The sequence below is a fragment of the Thalassophryne amazonica genome, chromosome 15 (assembly GCF_902500255.1).
Source record: "Thalassophryne amazonica chromosome 15, fThaAma1.1, whole genome shotgun sequence".
Lineage (NCBI taxonomy): Eukaryota > Metazoa > Chordata > Actinopteri > Batrachoidiformes > Batrachoididae > Thalassophryne > Thalassophryne amazonica.
Genome location: NC_047117.1, coordinates 19,580,271 through 19,605,358, shown reverse-complemented (window position 1 = coordinate 19,605,358; position 25,088 = coordinate 19,580,271). Strand labels below are relative to the sequence as shown.

At 39.0% G+C, this 25,088-nt stretch overlaps 1 protein-coding gene across 1 annotated transcript in view; it reads right to left on the bottom strand.

Moving 5' to 3' along the window:
• The window catches only part of fbxw7 (F-box and WD repeat domain containing 7), a 204,298-nt gene that overhangs the window by 143,015 nt on the left and 36,195 nt on the right, over positions 1-25,088 (bottom strand). The gene's annotated exons all lie outside the window — the stretch shown is intronic.

Genomic DNA, 25,088 nt, shown 5'->3' with positions numbered 1-25,088 from the left:
TCATGTATCAAAGGCCTTTTTGGTCTCCAAACATGGTTTCTTGGGGCGAGATTTCTGGAAAGCTGTTCATGTCTATCCATCAAAGTACTATTTTGAACACAAAGCTATCTGGGCATCCATTATTACTTTCTCTTCATAAACATGGATATCCTGATTGCAGCCCTTGAGAAGCTTAGTGAGAAATCAGAGTATCTACGTGGGTGAATGTCTTCATTCAAGGACATCATTGACAAAGCCATCAGAAATGTATCCATTTACAGTGAGAGTAACGTGTAGAAACACTTATCTCGTCAGTACCATTTATGTCTCTGGGTCCTCTGCTTTTGATAATGAGTGATGCCTTTGAAGAGCTTATCGAGTCATGAGGTCACTGGAAAGAGGTGGTTGACAATCTATGCATGGAGAACAAAGATCTAAGTCTTTAGGGTTCGAGTGATTCCTCTCTTACTGTATGGTTGTGAGACTTGAATGCTAACCAGTAACCTAAACTGAGGACTAGATTTCTTTGGCACCAGGTCTCTACAGAAGATCCTTGAGTACCACTGGAATGACTTTGTATGACATGAATGGTTACTGAGGGAGATTACGATGAGGAACATCACTTTTACTGCGAGGGAGCATCAGCTATGACATTTTGACTACGTGATCCGTTTCTCTGTGCATAATCCAGCATGAATGTGCCTCAGTGTTGAGGACCACCACGGCCAGAGAACGCTGACGCTTACTTTCGAGAGGTGGTGAGCAGATGTAGATGGTAGATCTGACACAGTACATGCTCTGAGACCTAACTTCACCTATAGCTGTAGAGAAGGACAACAGTTTCATAGAACAGGACTCACCCACACTAGATGTTTACTCTCAGCTATCACAGTTAACATGGGAAATAAGATTACAATACACACAGGGAGTGTGTTGTTTCATTCTCTGTGCAGACCTGCAATATACCACAAATCTATATATGCGTAAAGTTTTATCTATAGTAAAATTAAGTATAGATTGTAAAAAACATGCTTCTCTCTTGATTTATTGCTAGCAAAACTAATGCCCTAGGTGCTGTTAATTCTGTCCAATTGATTCTGCACTCTTTTTCTCTCTGTCTGAGGAATCGTTGCCAAGACTGGGGAACCTGAGTGCCTTGTGGCTGGGCAAGTGGTCTAGGTGTGACCAGTGCCATCGGATGGATGGTTTATCAGACCCATTGCATTTCACAATGTCAGCCAGAAGTGTCACTGAAAGTGGCAGGGATATGGGACTAATTTTGGAATATATCGGCTTGGCCTTCAGATGGACTTTTCACTATCATGTAACTGCTTGTAAGTTTGTAAATGTTCGAATGGCCTAAGCAGTGGGTCTCCCCTCTGAGTCTAGTCTGCTTGAGGTTTGCCAGAGGGAGTTTTTCCTTTCCACAGGCTCAGTGGAGTTGGTAAGTTTAGACCTTACCCTTGTGAAGCACCTTGGGGCAGCTTTGTTGTGATTTGACGCTATATAAATAAAATTAATTGAATTATTGAAAAGAAGAGTTTGGTCTCTCCTTGACAGTGGAAAAGCCTAGACAAGGACCCTCTAATAATGCAGTGAGTGAACAGACAAGAGTCCATCTCCTCCAGAATGTCAAAACAGTGACTCAAACAATAAATGCAACAGTAATGAGACAATGAGATAATGATGATAAACTGATTAAAAAAAAATAATAATAATAAACAGGTCAACTTTGATGCACCACATCGACCACAAAATATCATAATGAAAATATTTAAAAATGCAATATCCCAAAGACAAGTCAGCCTATTCTGTAGTTTATCAATGCTGGATGGATTCTGGACATCAGGCACAAGTGTGGCTGTCAGTGACACAGACCATCTCCTCACAAAAATGGGATAAATCACAACTTACTCAGGAAGAATAATAAAACCGCACGAAGGCTTTATTGAAAGTTCTGCATGCACAATGAAGATAACTGAAACCAGCATGGTAAATGTGCTCAAGTGCTTAAAAACACATGATTGGGACTTACGGGGACACGTAAAGGAGGAGACAGACACGTAAACACGCTGCTCCACCAGACCCATTAATAAACAGCTGACAAAGTAATGAAAAATTATAAATGAGTACCAGACTTCATAGAGGAATGATTTCTAGTCAGAAAACAGGCAAGAAAGACATGAAAGACAGTAAAAATGACAATGCTGCGACGGCTCCAAGAGGCTAACATTAGCCAAAGCCACATCATTGAAATCCACTAGCGATGCTAGCGGAGTTTAGGAAATTTCAGCAGAAGAATAATAACTCCTTTTGCAGTTGAAAACCTCTATCAAGTGGAATCATCTATAGAAGATCTAAAGAAACAAACGCTAGACCAGAGACTGACTGATGCAAAGAACAGAGAAAGTGCCACGGAAGTAAGGTTGCCAACCGTCCCTTGAAAAACGGAATCGTCCCTTATTTGGAAATAAAAGTGTGCATTCCGTATTGACCTGAAACGGGACGCAGTTTGTCCCGTATTTCTGTGAGAATCAAAAAGTCTGTAAAATGTCAATGGAATTGACTGGCGCTTTATATGGAAACTTACGGTAAATTTGATCCCAGCCTCTCTCCTGCTTTTCACCAATGAGCTGACAGACACGAGTTGACAATACAGAATCACTCTTATCTCATTGGTCGAGGGACATGTGCTCGCAAGAAGATACCGACGTCATGAGCCGACGACGGTCGTTGGACGACAATAACAAAGCAGCATGGCTGATATCGATACAGACACCGACACTGGCACTGCAGATATGCCTACGGACAGCAATGTCTGTAACGTCATTACTACTCCTCCTAAAAAAAACAAAAACAAACAAAAAAGAATGCAAAAATACAGGGGAGAATGAGAAAAGGAAAATGGCTCGGTGGAAAAGGTGCGTGACAACAGTATTGTTTACTTTTCAGACTTTATTTTTTGCACTTTTTATTACACTAAATGTGTAAATGTGCACTGTTACATTGTTTTGCACTGTTGCATTGTTTTGGATGATGCAAATTTTCTTTTTTTTTTTTGTTAATTTATACAATTTTAAGTTAAGCAATAGCACTACAGAGATTTATTTTTAAAGAAAACAGAATGCTCATATTGAAATTGTGAGTGAAAATTTATTTTGCACTAAAAATAAATTGCTAAATAATAATTTGTTTTCCACGTGTTCATATCAGAACAAATGCATGTATGCATCTAAACAAGTTCAAAACTTTTTTTTTTTAATTACTTCAGTTTACAATTACAATCTACTGCTTTTTTATTTTGCTTTCATGGAAGTCATCTGACATATGCATCTCCCTGTGAGGAGCTTTCTTTTGTTAAATTAATTTTATGAAGCAGATCTTTAATGTTTGCTGAGACACTGTTTGTTGGTTAGTGTGTGTTTTGTAGTTGATGTTTTGTGTCATTATGTGCAAAATGTAAATAAAGAACATTTAAAGACCATGAGATTGTTCCATTATTTGAAGAAAAAAAAAAATTGCATTGTGTTTACCATTTCTCAGGAAGGACTGAAATATAGCCCAGAGTGAAAAGGTGCCCTGTTCATTATTTATGAATATTGCTTTTCACTGTGTCAGCTCACCGCTTCAGTATTGATCCATAAAGCTGAGACTCACTGCACCATAGAGGGTTTCAGAGGAAGACATGCAGACATAACACTTATACGGAATGAGCATAGACAGAAAAAAAATCCCTGTGAACTGCTGAGTGCAGCAAGACAAGCAGGACTTGTGCAGAAATGTGTTATTACATGTTTCATTGGGCAAAGTCATTAATGACTTTCAGATATGGTATACTGAGAATAAATGCAATTCTGCTGCAACAACCACCAAATTAGTGAATGAGAGCCACACAGGCGCAAATATGGCTGAACTGTTAAACAATGTACTGGAAATAAATTCATTATGGATCACTACAAATACCAGGATTCTCGCCAGTGTAGCTGCGCATATGGGGCCCCTATGCTGTGACTTGGATCCCCTATGCTGTGACCTGAGCCCTCTATGCTGTGATTTGGGTCCCTATGCTGTGATTTGGATCCCCTATGCTGTGATTTGGATCCCCTATGCTGTGATTTAGGCCCTCTATGCTGTGATTTAGGCCCTCTATGCTGTGATCTGGATCCCCTATGCTGTGATCTCGGCCCTCTATGCTATGATTTGGATCCCCTATGCTGTGAATTGGGCCCTCTATGCTGTGATTTGGATCCCCTATGCTGTGACCTCAGCCCTCTATGCTGTGATTTGGGTCCCCTATGCTGTGATTTGGGCCCTCTATGCTGTGATTTAGGCCCTCTATGCTGTGATTTGGGTCCCTATGCTGTGATCTCGGCCCTCTATGCTATGATTTGGATCCCCTATGCTGTGAATTGGGCCCTCTATGCTGTGATTTGGATCCCCTATGCTGTGATTTAAACAGCATAGGGAAGCTTTTCTGGGGTTTTTTTTGTTGTTGTTTGTTTATTAAGGATGTCGCACGTTATTTAACGTCCCAGTTAGCAACGCAAAGTGGCCCTGAAACTGCAACATATAGGCTTCAAAGGGTTAGTAACATAGTTGCACAGTGAGAAAAAAAAAAGAAAAAAGAAACCCTGTGTAGAAAAAAGATGCATCAAGACACATCAATAATCATGTCATCTAATCACAGCCTTTGAATCGGAATCAATTCTGATCATGAGCTGTTTCAACATTCCTATCCCTAATTAATGTCTCAAAATACAGATTTCTTAGGAAAATGTGAAATTTCAGATGCACTCTTTTGCACAATTAAAAACAGTATATGGTTTAAAATGTGCATTCTTTATCTTTGCAGCATGTTACACACCAATTATTCAACATAAAAGCAGTGACAAGAACTGAAACATGCTCTGTTTAGCTTTAAACAACTATGGTCCTTTAATTTAGGACTCTCGATCAAATACAAAAGTATGGTGTATGGTGTATACCATGGTGTGGGACCATGGTATAAGCGGATTAAACAACTCGAAGCCGTGCATTATACGGTTTAAATGCACGACGTGGAGTCAAACACCACGACGCAAAGTGCATTCAAACCGTATCTTGCATGGCTTCAAGTTGTTTAATCCGCTTATACCATGGTCCCACACAGTGAGCTAACACACAAATATTTATATAAGTTAACGGAACTTGATAAAAATGCATAAGTATTTGGGACTATTTTATGCCAGTCTCAAGATATTTTTATCCTTGGCAACCATTCTCTTCTTGCCCATCTTCAGTCTTGTCCAGTTTGTCCGAAGTTAAATCTTTATGCCGTTGCTTTTGCTGTTCTTCTCATTTGCTCTCCTCCTCTTCCCATTCCTCAAACATTTTATGTTGGCCAAAAATATTAAAATTCACTTGGAAATCCATGTTTTATCACATTTCTGTCATTCACCTGTCAAAACACAGCTGATCTGCGCCAAATGATTTCTGCGTTGCTATGGTGATGACCAGAGCGGAGTGCTATTACAGCGACTTAACTCGCCGAACTACGTGTGCGTATACACAAAAATAATGCACGCCAATTAGATATGGAATTCTCACTGACCATGGTATAAATATATATAAATCAGCATGAAACTGATCAGAAATGTTGCAGACAATGCCTCCAACACCACATTGACAAAACAATGTTGTTGAGATAACTTTGCAAAACAAAGATCTAAGTCTAAGATCGAGACTATGTGACCTAAGGTGAAGACTGGATCTCTTTGGAGGATCCTCGACTACTGCTAGAATTAATTCATACCAAATGAGCGGTTACTTTGGGACGCTTAAGTAGTAGCACTTGATTTGTGAGGAAGCAGCAGTGTTGACATCTTGGCGATGCGGCGCATTTCTCTGTGCCTGATTAAAAAACAAAGGTGTCAAAAATGTTGAGGGCCTCAGCAGCTGGAGAATGCCAAGGGGACACCCACACTTTACCTGGCTGTGGCAGGTAGATAGCTACATCTGGGAGGTGGGGATGGACTGGTTTTCTTCCTGGGTGACAGCCATCCAGAAACCAAGGTGGTTCTGTGGTGTTGTGGATGCATCTTAACAGTAGCAGCCAATGCTCCCAGACTTGACTTGACTGTACGTCTTTGTAGAGAACAGCAAAATTAAAAACATTAAAGATTAACATTTTATACCAAGTTGGTGGAAGCATGTGAACTTGTAAATTATGTTGTTCCTAAAGGTCAAATATTGGTGATGTCCTACAGGCCCAGATATACTGGGCTCCCGTTCAGTTTATACCGTGCTCTGTGAATGGAATTCATCAGCTTAAAACAAATAAATAAAAACTATTTTATTGTAAGAGCACAGAGGAGATGACTGAGCTTGCAGAGAACAGCAATTCCTCTGCATATACTGCACTCTAGTGGACGAAACTTAAAAAGACAGTTTTACATGACTGTACTAATTAATATCTACATTCATCATTGCTTTCAAATGTTATAAAACATAAGCACATACTTTGATTTATTAAGTCATGATGGCCCATTTTCTAAGGATAAATCAAGGACATGAGACACACCTCCTATTAATTTAAAAATATTGTAAAATTGCATGAGTAAAACAAAACTAAAAGTAGCCTGAGTGTCATCCGAAGACCTCTCTGCTCTGGATCCCACAGTAAAATATGAAGCACCCCAGAGTTAAGGGTTTGGTGTACCCAACCCAGCAAGAGTTTATAATCAGAAACTGCTTTCTATTACCTGCTTTGAAAGGGGTTTCCAATGCAACAGCAGCTGAGAATGTGGTACAAAAAAAAAAAAAAAAATGATGATGATGTCAAAGCCCTCGTTCCCTGCTGCAGTTTACATTTTACAATACCACAGCAATAGAGCCCTCAGACCACAATAATTAAAACAGAGAATGATGCAGATTACACATCTTTGAGTCAACAATGCCCAGTGAGCTAAAGTTTAACTGTATGTCCAGCTATTAAAAATATATGTATATAAAGGCATTTTGACAAGATACATATACTGTCTAAAACTTCAAACCTGGTAGAATGACATTCCTAGAGAAAAATGTGCTCAACACAAACTCAACATTTACCCTAAGGATAATGAAGTAAATACTCACAAAGAAAATACTATTAAAGCTTCCTAACACTGAATCATGTGTTACAAAAGAATAAATTGGGTATTTCTGTAATATGCAAACCCCTAGGTCTCAGTTTTGTTAATGTGTAATGCAACACAAAACATAACCAAACAAAAAACTACTTAAAAAGGGACGCTTGAAAGCTCTCCAATTTTTTTATGGCTTTTATCATCCGGTAAAGAGGGTGTTTTTGTACATACAGTAAGGTCCATAAGTATTTTGAAAGCGACACTTTCTGCTTAAAATGCAAGTAATACACAGCCACACTGAAGATGAAACAAAACAATCAACATATGTTTGTACTACAGACTTTTAACTTTAACTTCATAAAAAAAAAAAAAATAATAATAATAATAATAATAAGGCATTAACTATTTAGGAATTAAGACCATTTTATACACAGTCCCTCAATTTTTGTTATTTCTTTTAAAATTGTTACATTTTAAATTTGTATTAGAATAGAAAGAAAAAACAATGTTCAGAGTAAAATATTTGTCAAAGATGAAGTCTCAAGTCAATGTCAAGCTTTACATCAATGTGCAATTCCAGCATTACTCACGTTACATTTAAAGCAACAGATGCTACTGAATCCTTGCCTCAAGTGGAGGAGTTTAAGTATCTCGGGGTCTTGTCCACGAGTGAGGGACGGATGGAGCGTGAGATCGATAGACGGATCGGTGCAACATCTGCAGTGATGCGGTCGCTGTATCTGACCGTCGTGGTGAAGAGAGAGCTGAGTAGGGGGGCAAAGCTCTCGATTTACCGATCGATCTACGTTCCGATCCTCACCTATGGTCATGAGATTTGGCTCATGACAGAAAGAGCGAGATTACGGGTACAAGCGGCCGAGATGAGTTTCCTCCGCAGGGTGGCTGGGCGCTCCCTTAGAGATAGGGTGAGGAGCTCGGTCACTCGGGAGGAGCTCGGAGTCGAGCCGCTGCTCCTCCACGTCGAAAGGAGTCAGTTGAGGTGGCTCGGGCATCTTTTCCAGATGCCCCTGGATGCCTCGCTGGAGAAGTGTTCCGGGCACGTCCCATTGGGAGGAGGCCCCGGGGAAGACCCAGGACACGCTGGAGGGACTACATCTCTCAGCTGGCTTGGGAACGCCTTGGGGTTCCCCCGGAGGAGCTGGGGGAGGTGTGTGTGGATCGGGAGGTCTGGGCGGCTTTACCTGAGCTGCTGCCCCCGCGACCCGACTCCGGATAAAGCGGAAGAAAATGGATGGATGGATGGATGGATGCTACTGAATGCTGCTCCCGATCCATCTTGTTTGGTCTCATTTGCTTTTTGCACGTTTTCGACACTCACTAACTTGTTTCTTTACAGCTAGTTTTCTTTCATTTTGTAGGGCCCTCTGTTTCGTTTTTGGTCGTAACTTCTCTTCCTCTTAATTTCTGTCTCGATAGCGTTTCATTTCTTCTCTGTTTTCTCTTGTACTCATCATACTCTCCTTGTGCCTTTTTTCTTTCTCTAAAGCGTCTCTGTCTTCAGCATTGGTGAACTTGGCATCCTGCATAAGGGATATTTGTAGTCATTCATTTGTAGCCATTCATATTTCCATTACCTTAAATCAGGATTTATCAAAACATACCGATAGTACTGCACTGATCATGCCCTGAACACACCACAACACCACCTCCCCCTGACAGAGCCCCCAACCTGATTTCCTGCACAGCAGTGAAATTATAATCAGATGCTGACAATTCATTTAAACTTCATTTCTTTAAACATGCTTTTTAAATAAAACCTACCTACCTGTTTGTTTGACGTCACTGGATTGAAATTTGTTATGGCATGACACAAATTCAATTCTCCCACCATACAGGAAATGACATGTATCACCTATTGCATTGTGGGAAAACAACCTGTCACCTATATCTCAAAGTTAAAATAATAGCAAATTGGCTGCGACCTATATGTTAAAACAATAACTAGTTGGCTGACTGAGTAACTTGGTGGTTCAGTGATAAAGTGGGTGTTACTCATGTTACAGTGTTACTCACGTTACAGATTTTGACACACCTCTGCCCAAAGGCTATGAGGGATTTTTCTGATTTTGTTTCATGAATATAGTAATTTAGGGTGGAAGAGATGAATGCAGGAATCTGGCTGTCATATCTACCAGCACTGTCAAACTAGGGAAAAGTTCATCATTTTTTGATACTCACATTACCTAGAAGGACTACCTCATTTTTGTTGACCAGGCTAAAAAACACAAGGCTTACTTTTGAAATTAATATGTTGTTCTCAATACTCTAAGAAGAATACTAACAGAAAATAGTTAGAAATTCTGTATTAAGCTCAGGACGTGTGTAATACAATGAGGAAGAAAAACTGTGTTTTGGGCTTGAAACTTGCTGTTTTGTTGGGGCAAAAATGAGAGGTGCAGCCAAAAACCTAAGGTCAGCTGAACTGGTAGAAATCCTCATGTTTCTCTTACTTGGGTACCCAAAGGACATAACCAAGTGGTATTTGATGTGATATTTACATTCTGAAATTTCACCTGCCATGTTACCTTTTTGCTGGAATTGCCCTAATGAAAAACGGCATGCAACTTCAGACAACTATTAACATGCAAGGTCATTAATTAATACCATGCCCCCCCCCCAAAAAAAAAAATCAAAATATGTTATGGTGTGACCAAGTGAGAGAGCTGGTTGCACTAGTGTGCATATGTTAGTCTGAAGCCGTGGAAGGTGACATTTTATATGTTCTACACTCACTTCACATAAACAAAGACATTAAGCATTTTTGTATTTTAATATATATGAAAATGATATGCGTATGGTATTATGCTATCATCAAAACAAATTTTTCCTAACCTCTTTCACATAGATTTTGGAAGTAATCCTAGTGAATGGTAACTGGTACTCAGTTGGTAATAGTTCTTCCATTCTATGTATCAGAATCTGTCTGACCCCCCAAAAAACCAGAGCACTGCGCTCGTATAGCACCAGCACTAGTTTCCAATTCCACAAATTTTTACCTTGGAAAAAATTTTCAAGGTCAAAGTCCTGCTAAAAAGAACCAAACATTGCAATACTGATCAGCTGAGGATCAAACTTACTCTATTCATTGAGAGTGCCAGTTTGCACCTCAATGTCACATCAAAGGGGCTTTTCAACATGAAATTCAAATGTCCACAAAATCCACAATCCAGATCAAACTTTGTCAGGCGATAGTGAGTGCCAGTCTGCACCTAACTTTCAAATATGAGAGTGATTAGGGCACATTTAAATGGACTGCATTTATATAGCGCTTTTCCATCTGCATCAGACGCTCAAAGCGCTTTACAAATAATGCCTCACATTCACCCCGATGTGAGGGTGCTGCCATATAAGGTACTCACTACTAGGGATGGGTATCGAGAACCGGTCCCTTTTGGGTATCGTTAAGAAATGATTCGATCCACTGACATCAATAACCTTTTTACTTAACGATTCCCTTATCAGTCCTTCAGAGTGGCCGTTGTTTTTGGGGGTGTTTGTCAGGAAAATTATAATTTCTCTACATTGATTACAGACCCTTCAGCGGGTTTGTATTCAACTTTTCTGCAGTGCGGCTTTGCTTTGAACCTTGAACCAATCGAAGCAGTGATTCGCAGATCGAAGCAGTGTTTCGATCATTGCTTCATTGGTTAATTTTTTTCCTTTCGCTTTCCCCCGCTAAAACCCTAAAGAGCATATGGCTGTGAGTATTATTTACCTTTTTATGTTAAACCGACCTGTTATGGTCTTCTGAAACAGTTGATAGATGTATTTTATAACTTAAAAACGGGACCGATGCTAACACATTAGCATGTCTATGGCATTTTCAATGTTAAAGTTACCATTACGCAGTTGCAGCTGTCAAGCGTTTGTTGTCGTAAAAGAATCAAATGTATTATAAATTGTAATATTTTTTAAATTTATTTTTGTTTATATATTAATAATAGCAAGCACAACAATAATAGTAATAATAACTAATCTAATGATTATATACAATTTTAGAGAAAGAGACAAAAAGAACCTGAATAAAAACACAACAGAAAATATAAAACCAACTAACAATGAACATACATAAATAAATAAATATACATACATACAGAAATGAATAAGTGTTTCCTGTGAACACCTAGTAACTCTTACACCTCCATTTCATCCCTGTCTTATTTAAGACAGTTTCGGTCAAACCATATTTTCAATGTGTTAATTTCTTCAGTGATTTCCGCCAGAACTATCTGTCAAGCTAGAAAACTGCTGCATCCTTGTAAGAGCAGAATACTACTGGAATGAATTTGAATAAGTTTTTTTTTTTTTTTTCTCTCACTAAAATGGATGCTGCACTCACTGCAGTTTATTGTCTGGAATAGTCCCAGATTGCATTTCAGAGCTTCTAGAATTCAAACATTTTCGTACACGTGGTGTTGGGGGGTAATTTTGGGTTTCAACTTTTATTGTTTTTCACCACTTTTCATCCCTGAATATGTGAAATCGTGAGTCACTTTTGTGCGGATTAAAGTTACTAACTGTCTTGTTGTGAGAAAGAAACGAGAATCGTCCTCCGTTCTGTTTAAAGAGCTCCAAACGCTGCGCAGCTTTCTGCCGAGTCAAGTTAGAACAATCGTTTATAATAGAAACCATCGGCGGAATCAGCCAGAGGAGAAAATAAAATACAGGCGAGTGCGGACAGAGGAAGCTAAGGTTGTGCCGCTGTATAAGACTGGGGATAGACACCACTTCACAAATTATAGACCTGTTTCTTTGCTTCCACAATTTTCCAAATTATTAGAAAAGTTATTCAATAATAGATTAGACAAATTCATAAATAAACATAAATTACTTACTGATAGTCAATATGGATTCAGAGCACATAGTTCAACATCACTTGCATTAATAGAATCAGTTGAGGAGATTACAAACGCCATAGACCATAAATTATATTCAGTTGGAATATTTATAGACCTTAAAAAGGCTTTTGATACAATCAATCATGACATATTAATCAATAAACTTGAACAGTATGGGATTAGGGGGTTGGTGTTGCACTGCGTGAGAAGCTACTTAAGTAACAGAAAACAGTTTGTGAAGTTGGGGGAATATACATCATGATGCTTGGACAATGCTTGTGGCATCCCACAGGGGTCAGTATTGGGTCCAAAACTGTTTCTAATTTATATAAATGATATTGTCAATGTTTCCAAAATATTAAAATTAGTATTATTTGCAGATGACACAAGCATTTTTTGTTCAGGGGGGGATTTGCAGGAGTTACTGAGGAGGATCAGTATAGAAATGGGAAAATTGAAAATATGGTTTGACAGAAACAAATTATCATTAAACTTAAGTAAAACAAAATACGTTATTTGGCTATTGTAATACAGACATACAGGTTCAGTTACAAGTCGAGGGGGTAGATATTGAAAGGGTACATGAAAATAAGTTCCTGGGGGTGATAATAGATAAGATAAACTGGAAGACTCATATAAAACATATACAAAGTAAACTGTCAAGAAGCATTTCAGTTCTAAACAAAGCGAAATATATTCTGGACCACAACTCACTCTGCATTCTTTACTGCTCACTGGTTTTACCATATTTACAGTACTGTGCAGAGGTATGGGGTAATACTTATAAAGGTACAACACAATCACTATCAGTAATGCAGAAAAGAGCTATAAGAATTATTCATAATACTGGCTATAGAGATCATACAAATCCACTATTTTTACAATCCAAATTCTTAAAATTCACAGACTTGGTTCATTTTCAAACAGTACAAATTGTGTATAAAGCAATAAACAATTTACTTCCAGCAAATATTAAAAATATGTTTTTTAACAGATCAGGGGATTACAGTCTGAGGGGGAAATTTAATTTAAAGCATCAGTGGGCACGAACAACATTAAAAGGTTTCTGTATTTCTGTCTGTGGGGTGAGGATGTGGAACAGATTGGGAGTGGAGCTCAAGCAATGTCCAAGCATGAACCAGTTCAAACAGCGGTACAAAAATATGTTTTTTTTCTAGGTATAGGGAGGAGGAAGGGTAATGAGGGTTAGGGTGTTTTTGTTTTTTGCTTCGGCTTGTAAATATATAGTATTTTGTATGTAAGTAGGTATGTGTAGGTGTATATTTATGTTTGTGTATATATATATGTATATATATATATATATATATATATATATATATATATATATATATATATATATATATATATATATATATATATATATATATATATATATATATATATATATGTGTGTATATATGTATATGTATATACGAGGGCTGTCCATAAAGTAACGGTCCTTTTTATTTTTTTCAAAAACTATATGGATTTCATTCATATGTTTTTACGTCAGACATGCTTGAACCCTCGTGCGCATGCGTGTTTTTCCACGCCTGTCGGTGACGTCATTCGCCTGTGAGCACTCCTTGTGGGAGGAGTCGTCCAGCCCCTCGTCGGAATTCCTTTGTCTGAGAAGTTGCTGAGAGACTGGCGCGTTGTTTGATCAAAATTTTTTCTAAACCTGTGAGACACATCGAAGTGGACACGGTTCGAAAAATTAAGCTGGTTTTCAGTGAAAATTTTAACGTCTGATGAGAGATTTTGAGGTGAGTGTCGCTTTAAGGACTTTTCACGGTGCGAGACGTCGCGCAGCGCTCTCAGGCGGCGTCATCAGCCTGTTCAAGCTGAAAACCTCCACATTTCAGGCTCCATTGATCCAGGACGTCGTGAGAGAACAGAGAAGCTTCAGAAGAAGTCGGTTTCAGCATTTTATCCGGATATTCCACTGTTAAAGGAGATTTTTTTTAATGAAAGACGTGCGGACGGGTCCGCGCGTCGGGACGCAGCCGCCGCGACGCTCCGCCACAGGAAAAACACCTCTGTTGAAAGCCTTAAGGACAAGTTGGAACATGTCCTGCCTGTTAAACAATTTCTCATATACTCACTCCACTGAAAGCCATCAAAAGCCGCCAGGATTTTACAAATGGTTATCAACACGGAGATGTTTTTCCTGTGCCGCCGCACCGCCTCGGCTGCGTCCCGACGCGCGGATCCGTCCGCACGTCTTTCATTAAAAAAAATCTCCTTTAACAGTGGAATATCCGGATAAAATGCTGAAACCGACTTCTTCTGAAACTTCTCTGTTCTCTCACGACGTCCTGGATCAATAGAGCCTGAAATGTGGAGGTTTTCAGCTTGAACAGGCTGACGACGGCGCCTGAGAGCGCTGAGCGACGTCTCGCACCGTGAAAAGTCCTTAAAGCGACAGTCTCACCTCAAAATCTCTCATCAGACGTTAAAATTTTCACTGAAAACCAGCTTAATTTTTCGAACCGTGTCCACTTCGATGTGTCTCACAGGTTTAGAAAAAATTTTGATCAAACAAAGCGCCAGTCTCTCAGCAACTTCTCAGACAAAGGAATTCCGACGAGGGGCTGGACGACTCCTCCCACAAGGAGTGCTCACAGGCGAATGACGTCACCGACAGGCGTGGAAAAATTCACGCATGCGCACAAGGGTTCAAGCATGTCTGACGTAAAAACATATGAATGAAATCCATATAGTTTTTGAAAAAAATAAAAAGGACCATTACTTTATTGACAGCCCTCGTATATATTGATATCGGTTTAGGTGTGTAGGAATCTATGTGTATATGTGGCAAAGGGTATTACTGGTTGTGGGGAAGAAGGGGTAGGGATAAATAAGCTGATGCTTCACCCTACCCCTTTTCGGACATGTTGGGTACACAGTAGGAACTTTTTTGTTTTGTCTTTACTGATCTATCTTGTAATTGTTGTTGTATCAAATGTTCGAAATAAACAGTTTTCATTCATTCATTCATTCATTCATTCATTCATTGAGTCCAGTCGGAATTAATAACTTCAAAGCGAAACACAGTTTTTTTATTTTTATTTATGTCCAGAGATAAAGGATACAGTGACCAATTTCATATTTATTTACTTTAAGACTCAATGAAATACATAGAAAACCTGTAAAGCCTGCTTTTAGTACAAAATTCACAAGAGGAATCGATAAGGGAATCGATAAGGAATAGGATCGATAAGCAGAATCGATAATGGCATCGATAGATAAAATCTTATCAATACCCATCCCTACTCACTACACACCGGGAGCAACTACTGTTTAGATATAATGTACAAATACATTAAATGGGGCTTTCACTGTTAAATTTAAAGGGCCACAAATTCTGTAATCTGGATCAGATCCAAATCAAACTTTGTCAGTCAATAAAGGACACAATCCTAGATAAAGCTCTCACATATGAAAGATATTTGATCTTATGAGATATGAGTTTTTGAAAAGTCATTCAATGTTAGGGATATTTCCAATTTTCCAAGATTTTGAAAGTTTAATAAGTTCTTGCCTATCAAGATATGAATCATCAGTAAAACTTTCATAATGATAGATGAAACATTTTGGGCTCCAGGCTGTTCAAACAAACAATCAAGGGCGATAACAAGCAACTTTGTTGGCGGAGGTAAATAATAAATAAATAAATAGTGGTACATTAATTTTCATTGTTGAAAAAAGATGACTCATTTCAGCAATTCCAATATAACTTTATGTCAAATGCAATTTGCTGTTCACTACATCATTCATTGTTTTTCCACCTACCACACACTTCAGTCCCAAATCATTTTTTTTTTATTACCGGAGGCCATCAAATATGGCCATTGGGGTACTGCGAACTTTCGTCTATCTGTCCCCCCATCTGTCTGTCTGTGCTCAGCATAAGTTTAGTCCTATTACAGCCAGACTCTTGAAATTCACAGGGAACATTCTTGGGACAGAGACATTGGACAAGTTCAAAGATGGCTAACCTTCACCTATTTTAAGAGTTCAAAAAGTCCCCTTCTGTTTCAATCTTTTTTTTTTTTGAGTGGGGGCATGACAGCCAATCAGAGTAGAGCTGCACCGTGACATCAGTGGCTGGTCTCTCGAAAATCGCTGTAGGTGTTTATATACGTTTCTTATATATTAAGTAAAAGCTAGTGAGAAATAAAGACATCTAAATCTGAAAATGCTGTTTTTGTAAGTTAATAACATCTCAAGAGTCATTTACAAGACATTTTACTGACGTCAGCATGCACGCTAACTTCCGCTAACTCAAAGCTAACTTACTCTCGTCAAAAACTCATGTACACAGACGCAGGCACTCCTGCAGACGCCGTTAAAACTTAAATATTGTTTATGATTGATTGATTGAGGGGCTTTATTGAACATGTAAAAAATGCACACAAGACAATAGGATCTTAATTAAACAACTGTAAATTGCAAAGAAGACAATGTTCATACAGCCGAGGGTATTTTAGCATTGCGTTATATTATTTGTATACATAATGTTGAGTCATTTGGGGAAAAAACCCATAATTGACTGTATGATAAAGCTTCTTAAAATTTCAGGGTTGAGAGATGTGCATTGCCAATGACTGTATTGTCACTGGCAACCCTCCATGATCATTCCTTTTGCCACTTCTCTCAAGCAAGCAAAAGGATGCTGTGAATTATTTACACAATGTGTGGATGAGAGGTGTGGGACTGATGAGGGAGCAACAGAGACAGGTCAACCTCAGCACTTTTCAACAGACTGCTTAGAAAGCACTTTCAACGTTCAAATTTAAAGAACCTTCATAATTCTTCATACCAGGATTCTTCAGTGCACCATCATTTTTCCATCAGAAATTATGCTACCTGGTACGTCATCTGTTTAATGCAAGGAGCAAAATGTGCCAAAAAAGAGAAGCAGCACACAGTTCAATGAATAACCTAATATCTTAAAAAATATTACCAACCCCCCCAAAAAAACAAGACATTTGGTGACACTGCTTTGCAGTCTAAATAGTAGTACATTTACTACAGAGTAATAACCTACAGATGTGATGTAGTTGAAAAGTCAGTCCTAAATCATCATCTTGAATTATTCAAAAAATATATCACATTTTCTTTATGTGGCCCCTGAGGCAAAAGTAACAGTTTTCAGGAAAGATAATATTAACATTTTGACATCGGAGTGCCAGCCCATACTTTAAAATGCAGCACCCGGCCAACCAAGAATATCACTTTACCTTTACTCCATCCATGAGTGGTGAAGATAAATAATTCAGGACTTGCACCACATTCCTGACTGAAGAAGCCGCTTAGAGCGCACACCATCACACAATCTTTGAAATTAACAGTGGCTGCCCCCCTGCAACCTGCGTGCTTTAGAGAAATTTGTGAACAAACGCATCTACTACAAAATACAGAACAATGTGGCAAGTTTTTTTTTTTTTTATCTGAACTGAAAACGTGGTTTTCTTTATCTTACAAAAGTGAATTAAAATAATAGGGGATTTTTTGTTTTGTTTTGGCTTCTCCCTTTGTGCTCAGGAACACCAGAGCAAATCAAATACAGATCCACATGTCAATTTGGCACATTTTGCACTGGGTGCCCTTCCTTTCTTTTTAACATTGATCATTTTTTTCGTCAAACAACACTAGCATGTCATTTACAAAAGTGCAAGCACAATTAAAGTGTAGTCTAACATATGCTACAACCTGAACATTTGTAAACATCCAATCTCAATATACTAACCATAGCCCTTACAAAATAATAATAAATAATAATAACAATAATAAGTTTTCTACGGTCAAAGATAAGCAATACAAAGTTGCCACAATTTTAGAACTCCATCAGTCCCTCCCTCCGAGTCTAAACTACATTTTTTCAAGTTTTACGAGGTCTGTGATGAAAAAAGCGGTCCTTTTTATTTTTTTCAAAAAATAAATGGATTTGATTCATATGTTTTTACGTCAGACAAGTTTGAACCCTCGTGCGCATGCGTGAGTTTTTTCACGCGTCGGTGACGTCATTCGCCTGTGGGCAGGCCTTGAGTGAGGAGTGCTCCACCCCTCCCGTAGGAATCTCTTTGTCTGAATAGCCGCTGCGGACGGCGCGCGTTGCTTCATCAACATTTTTTCTGGACCTGTGAGTGATTATATGAGTGGACACTATTCGAGAAATTAAGCTGGTTTTCGGTGAAAAGTTTAACGGCTGATGAGAGATTATGGGGTGTTTCTGTCGCTGTAAGGACTTCCCACGGAGCTTCCAAGCACCGTCGTCGGCCTGTTTCGACCTGAAAACATTCTAATTTAAGGCTTAATTCACCCAGGACGTCGTGAGAGAACAGAGAAGATTCAGAAGAGGCCGGCATGAGGACTTTATGCGGACATTCCACTGTTTAAGGACATTTTGTAATGAAAGACGTGCGCGCAAATTCGCCGAGTCGTTTCCGTGACGACTCGGCGAATCTGTGTGTGCCGCGACAGGAAAAACACCTCCGTGTTGAAAACCATTTGTAAAATTCAGGCGGCTTTTGATGGCTTTCAACAAGTGAGTAACTGAGAAATTGTTTAACAGCTTGGGCATGTTCCAACTTGCCCGTTAAGGTTTCCAACTGAGGTGTTTTTCCTGTCGCGACCCCCCACGGTCAGGTCCGGCCGACATGCGACTCTGCCCACACGTTCTTTCATTACAAAATGTCCGTTAACAATGGAATGTCCGAATAAACTCCTCATGTCGACTTCTTCTGAAAGTTCTCTGACGACTTACTGGGTCAACAGAGCCTGAAATGTGGAAGTTTTCAACTTGAAACGGCGAGACGCTGCCGCCTCGAAGCGCAGATCGCTGTCCTTACGGCGACACTACCAGACCAAAATCTCTCATCAGCCGTTAAAATTTTTACAGAAAACCAGCTGAATTCATCGAATGGTGTCCACTCAGTTGTGCCTTACAGTTTTTGAAAAATTTTTTATCAAACAAAGCAGCAGTCTGAGCCATTCCTAAACAATGAAAAAACGATGAGAGGGTGGGCCACTCCTCACTCAAAGACTGCCCACAGGCGAATGACGTAACCGAAAGGCGTGAAAAAACTCTTGCATGTCCACGAGGGTTCAAGCATGTCTGATGTAATCACACGCGATTCAAATCCATATGGTTTTTGAAAAAAATAATAAGGTCTGTTACTTTTATCACAGACCTTATATATACATATACATATACATATATATATACACATATACATATATATACATATATATATACACATATACATATACATATACATATATACACATATACACATACACATATACACATACACATATACATATACATATACATATATATATACATATACATATACATATACATATATATATACATATACATATACATATACATATATATATACATATACATATACATATACATATATATATACATATACATATACATATATATATATATATATATATATATACATATACACACACACATACACACACACACACGAGATATTTCAACCATAAAGAAATGGATGGGGGATTTGGAGCTTTCCAGGATAATAATATCTGTGTTGTGCTAACAATGAGGTAAAAGCAATTACATCCACCTGTGAGTTAGTAAAGGACACAGTGGGGATTCCAGGAACTCCAAAAATAGCGATGAGCAAACAAGGCTCCAGCCTGACTCCAAGAACACGAGAGATAACATCAAAACATGAAGTCCAAAATGGCTGACATATTGAGTAAAGAAAAACATATGACTTAAATCACAGGGAGAGGAGTTGCATCTATCACACAGACCAGAAACGTCGGGATAAATTATGGATAATTAGGACTTTGATAAATGCAGCCTGTGTACTTCTTTAAACTGAATTAGGGAAAGTCTTGCACAAGATGATGACGGATGAATTCTGTCTAAAGCCTTATCCCAGAAACCTTCCCCGAACTCCAGACCCAACTCTTGTTTCCAATTAAAGATAATTTTATTGACTGGATGATTGTCCATGGAAAGAACAAGACTCTAAGTCCAAAATATAAGAGCTTTCTTATGTTGCATAAGTTCACTGTTCACCGTTGTTAGCTAATAGGGCTGCCACAAACGACTATTTTGATAGTCGACTAGTCAACGATTATTTCTGCGATTAGTCGACTAGTCGGATCATACATAATTTCCTAAATTAAGGCCTGCAGCATTTTTCGAGAAACATCGGGATGAAAACATGAACATTTCCAAATCAGTGACTATTTCTTAGACTTCATTTACATCAATCATTCAGAAATACAACCAGTGTGGTACTTTATAGTAAATCTGTGTCAGGTAGGCAGTTCTCAAAAACTGAATGTCCATGCTGAAAGGAGAAAAGTGAGGGAAGCCACCAAGACACAACTCTCAAAGAACTTTTGATTTCTTTGAGTGGAGAAACTGGGAATAGTGCAACATTTTTATTTTTATCTTCATTTTACTTATAGTCCCAACTTTTTCTGATTTGTGGTTGTTTCTGCTGCATTTCTGAAATTACAGAACTGCTAGAGAGAAAAGTGTGAACATTTTATTGTATTTTAAAACTTTGTGGAGCAAATGTAAAACACCAAACTCTTATAAAGAAGGAAAAAATACATAGATTTGCAGGCAAACTTTGATATAAACTGAAAAGAACAATGCAGGCTGACGTGGCATATAGCTGCAGCTTATAATAACTTTGAAAAATAACAAAAATCAGCAGCTTGTATTTTTATTCTGACTCCAGTTCATTTTAGTGTGATGAAGTCATTTTTTTCCTCAACAGTCACGTTTTGTGCTTGAACACTACATTAAGCTTAAGATTGAACAAATAAAAACCTTTGGAAAATAACAGCTGTTAAAAGTTCATAGTCCATGGGACAAGCAGGTTTTCGGTACCACTTAAGGTGACTAAACAACACTTAGAATCCAGCCTCAGTGTATCACGGCCTACACAATAATGTATGATAGCAATCTCAGGGTGGTAGCTGTAGCCAGGTAGGGGTCAGTGAAGAATTACACAGAGGTCAAACTTTAAAAATGTTCCAGTCATGTTGAAAACTATATCACATTACTTGTCTGGTCATAACGATTCCAAAAAGGTATAGTTTGGACAGGGGTCAAAAGTTAAAGTTGCTCCAATTTCAGTCCAGAATGATGCAAATTATTGGTTGAAATAAAAGGATTAATAAATGGTATAGTTTTGACTGTGTTGAATGTTTGATCTCCAAGGTAAAGGTCAAACAAGGTCAACATCTATTGGATTCTATGACATGTGACATATTACCCTGTAACATGATAACTAAGCATGACAGATGGTGCAAACTATTCCTTTTTAGAACCCTATTAACCCAAACAATAATTTGCATCATTTTTTTTACTGAATTTTAGCAACTTTAACTTTTGACCCCTGTACAAACTGAAATTGACCTTTGTCACCATTTTTGCTGTTTTTCCCCATAACCCCAGAACATTCCATCATAGATAGTACAAACTATACTTTTTTTGAATTGTTATGATCAGACAAATAATATGATATAATTTTCAACGTGATTGGAGCATTTCAAAATTTTGACCTCTATGTAATTCTTCAATGACCCCAACCTGGCTACAGCTACCACCCTCGGATGGCTATCATACATTTTTGTGTAGGCCATGGTACACTGAGGCTGTATTCTAAGTGTCGTTTAGTCACCTTCAGTGGTACCAATTAGGTCAAAATTGATGACTGGCTCATGGACTATCAGAGTTCTCGCCTGCTTTTTGTGATCTGTGCCTCTGAACATCACTGCAGCTTCTCCACAGCAGGGTTTTTTTAACCCGTGAATGCGTAATTTTTCCTCAGTTCATTTATATATTTTCATTTTTTTAAGGATGTTTTACGGATATTTGACCGTTTATTTCATCTCATGATCTCATAAATTCAGTATACAACGCGCACATGGTGTGACGGTGCCATCAGAAAAACACCGGTAGAGAAAGAGCAGAGGAAAGTAAAGGCAGTTCCATGTGTTTTTTTGTTTTTGTTTGTTTTGTTTTTTTAACATGTTCACTCGGGTTAAAATCATCTCTCTCTGCTCCGTGCTCGCTGTGTCACATGCACTGATGGTTCTCAGCAGAATGTAACGTCTCGTGCCTCCATTCGCCGTCTGCAGCAAGTTGACTCCACACGCACACACACAGACAGACAGAGCTCCTCCGGTAAACTGCACATTTTAGATGACTTTGAACAAGACGGTCACTGTTTTAATCGGCCGTCTTATCCAAGTTTGAACATCGAAATGATGGCAGGACGGCTCGCTGCCTAAAACTATGAATTGAGAGAAAAACAAAGACTTAAATAAAATAAACAATTTGTCGACTAATAAATTAGTTGTATGTATTCATTAGTCAATGTTGTCGTGACTAGTCGACTAGTTGTGGCAGCCCTATTAGCTAATATTGCAAATATCTCAAAAAATAGTCCTGTCAAACGTTCCATCTTTGCAGCGTTCATCCTTGACCCAAAATACGTAAGCATGCCAAATGGCAAATGTCAGCTCTCCCCGGTTTCTCTGTGATCGAAGCCATACGCACACACACACGCACACACACACACACACACACACACACACACACAGAAGCCACTTGGCTATTTTAAGATAAATAATAAAAGAACAAACAACAATTCACAAAAATCCCAAATTAAAGACCCGATAATACAGAAAAAAGGTGCAACGTATATTTGTTTTTTCCCCTCTTCCAGAGGCATTTTTTGACAGGTGTGACTAGTACTCCAGAAAATACGGTTTCCTTCCATGGAGGCCACGCACTCTTTAAGCAGCAGTGTAAAACAATTTAAACATAAAGGACATGCATGTTCAACTGACAGCAATAAAAATGAATAAACCTGGGTTTACAACTTTAAACGTTTGCAAACACACAGATCACTGAAACTGTGAACTAGTCAAATAGGCTATACCAGAGGTGTAATGGATCAGAAAACTCAAGCATGCAGTCACTGATTTTAACAATCTCAATGAGATCAGTGCACATACTCTACCCTCGTCTTCCGGGGTTAATTATTTTCAGGCTTGTACCCCGACGTGTTGAGCTGAACCAGGGACCAGAAGAGAAAGCGGCCACATATACATACGAGGTCTATTAGATAATAAACCGACCCTTTTATTTATTTTTTTTAACTATATGGATTTGAATGACATGCGATTACACCAATCATGCTTGAACCCTCGTGCACAGGCGTGAGTTTTTTCACGTGTGTCGGTGACGTCATTTCCCTGTGGGCAGGCCTTGAGTGAGATGTGGTCCCGCCCTCTCGGCTGAATTCCTTTGTGTCACACGCTGCTCAAGACGGCGCGCGTTGCTTTATCAAAATTTTTTCTGGACCTGTGAGGAATATCCGAGTGGACGCTATTCGAGAAATTAAGATGGTTTTCGGTTAAAGGTTTAATGGCTGATGAGAGATTATGGGGTGTTTCTGTCGGTGTAAGGACTTCCCACAGAGCGGGATGTCGTGCAGCGTTTCCAGGCGCCGTCGTCGGCCTGTTTCGACCTGAAAACATCCTAATTTAAGGCTTAATTCACCCAGGACGTCGTGAGAGAACAGAGAAGATTCAGAAGAGGCCGGCATGAGGACTTTATGCGGACATTCCACTGTTTAAGGACATTTTTTAATGAAAGACGTGCGCGCAAATTCGCCGAGTCGTTTCCGTGACAACTCGGCAAATCTGTGTGCGCCGCGACAGGAAAAACACCTCCGTGTTGAAAACCATTTGTAAAATTCAGGTGGCTTTTGTTGGCTTTCAACAAGTGAGTAACTGAGAAATTGTTTAACAGCTTGGGCATGTTCCAACTTGCCCATTAAGGTTTCCAACGGAGGTGTTTTTCCTGTCGCGACCCCCCGTGGTCGGGTCCGGCCTGACATGCGACTCTGCCCGCACGTTCTTTCATTACAAAATGTCCGTTAACAATGGAATGTCCGAATAAACTCCTCATGCCGACTTCTTCTGAAAGTTCTCTGTTCTCTGACGACTTACTGGGTCAACAGAGCCTGAAATGTGGAAGTTTTCAACTTGAAACGGCGAGACGCTGCCGCCTTGAAGCGCAGATCGCCGTCAGCAGTCCTTACGGCGATACTACCAGACCAAAATCTCTCATCAGCCGTTAAAATTTTTACCGAAAACCAGCTCAATTTATCGAATGGTGTCCACTCAGTTGTGCCTTACAGTTTTGAAAAAAATTTGATCAAACAAAGCAGCAGTCTCTGAGCCATTCCTGAACAATGAAGAGAAAAAAAAAAAAAAAAAAAAAAAAAAAAAAAAATCGACGAGAGGGTGGGCGACTGCCCACAGGCGAATGACGTAACCGACAGGCGTGAAAAAACTCTCGCATGCCCACAAGGGTTCAAGCATGTCTGATGTAATCACACGTGATTCAAATCCATATGGTTTTTGAAAAAAATAATAAGGTCAGATACTTTTCTAATAGACCTCGTACAGTCGATGGATGGCAGAGGCTGTCTGCTTTTAACAAGCTCTATTCAAAAGGAACACCCAAAAGCTTTTTCCATGCTCACACTTTGGTGGCCAAGTGGTTAATGCGCTTGGTTTCAGTTCAGAAGGTTCCAGGTTCAAATCCCACCCCTGCCACATTTCTCCATGTAATGTGGAGTTTGCGTCAGGAAGGGCATCTGGCGTAAAACTTGTGCCAATTCAACATGCAGATCCACCCTGGACTTGCTGTGGCGACCCCGAGTGCAAACAAGGGAGCAGTTGAAGGGACTTACTTTTACACTTTGATTTCAGTGTAACATAATTATTTAAATGTTGATATGATTCCGTGTTCATTATGTATGCTGCACCACTTTAGGGTAGGGCCCATAGATCAACTGTGGTCCAATACACAACTAATCTATATTAACTAGGTCTTTTTTAAAAACAAGTTTCAATAATTAGTATTAGCTACCATTTTACAACACTGCTCTTTAATGTTAAGTCCAAGTAGTCTTCCGAGACCCTGCAATTTAAGAAAGAAAAAAAACAAAACAAAACACAAAGCTTCTGATTGTAGTGCTGCAAGAAGAAATAAATAGATCACGATGTGAAGACATGATTGCAGTAAAAAGAACTAAGAAGGGGATTG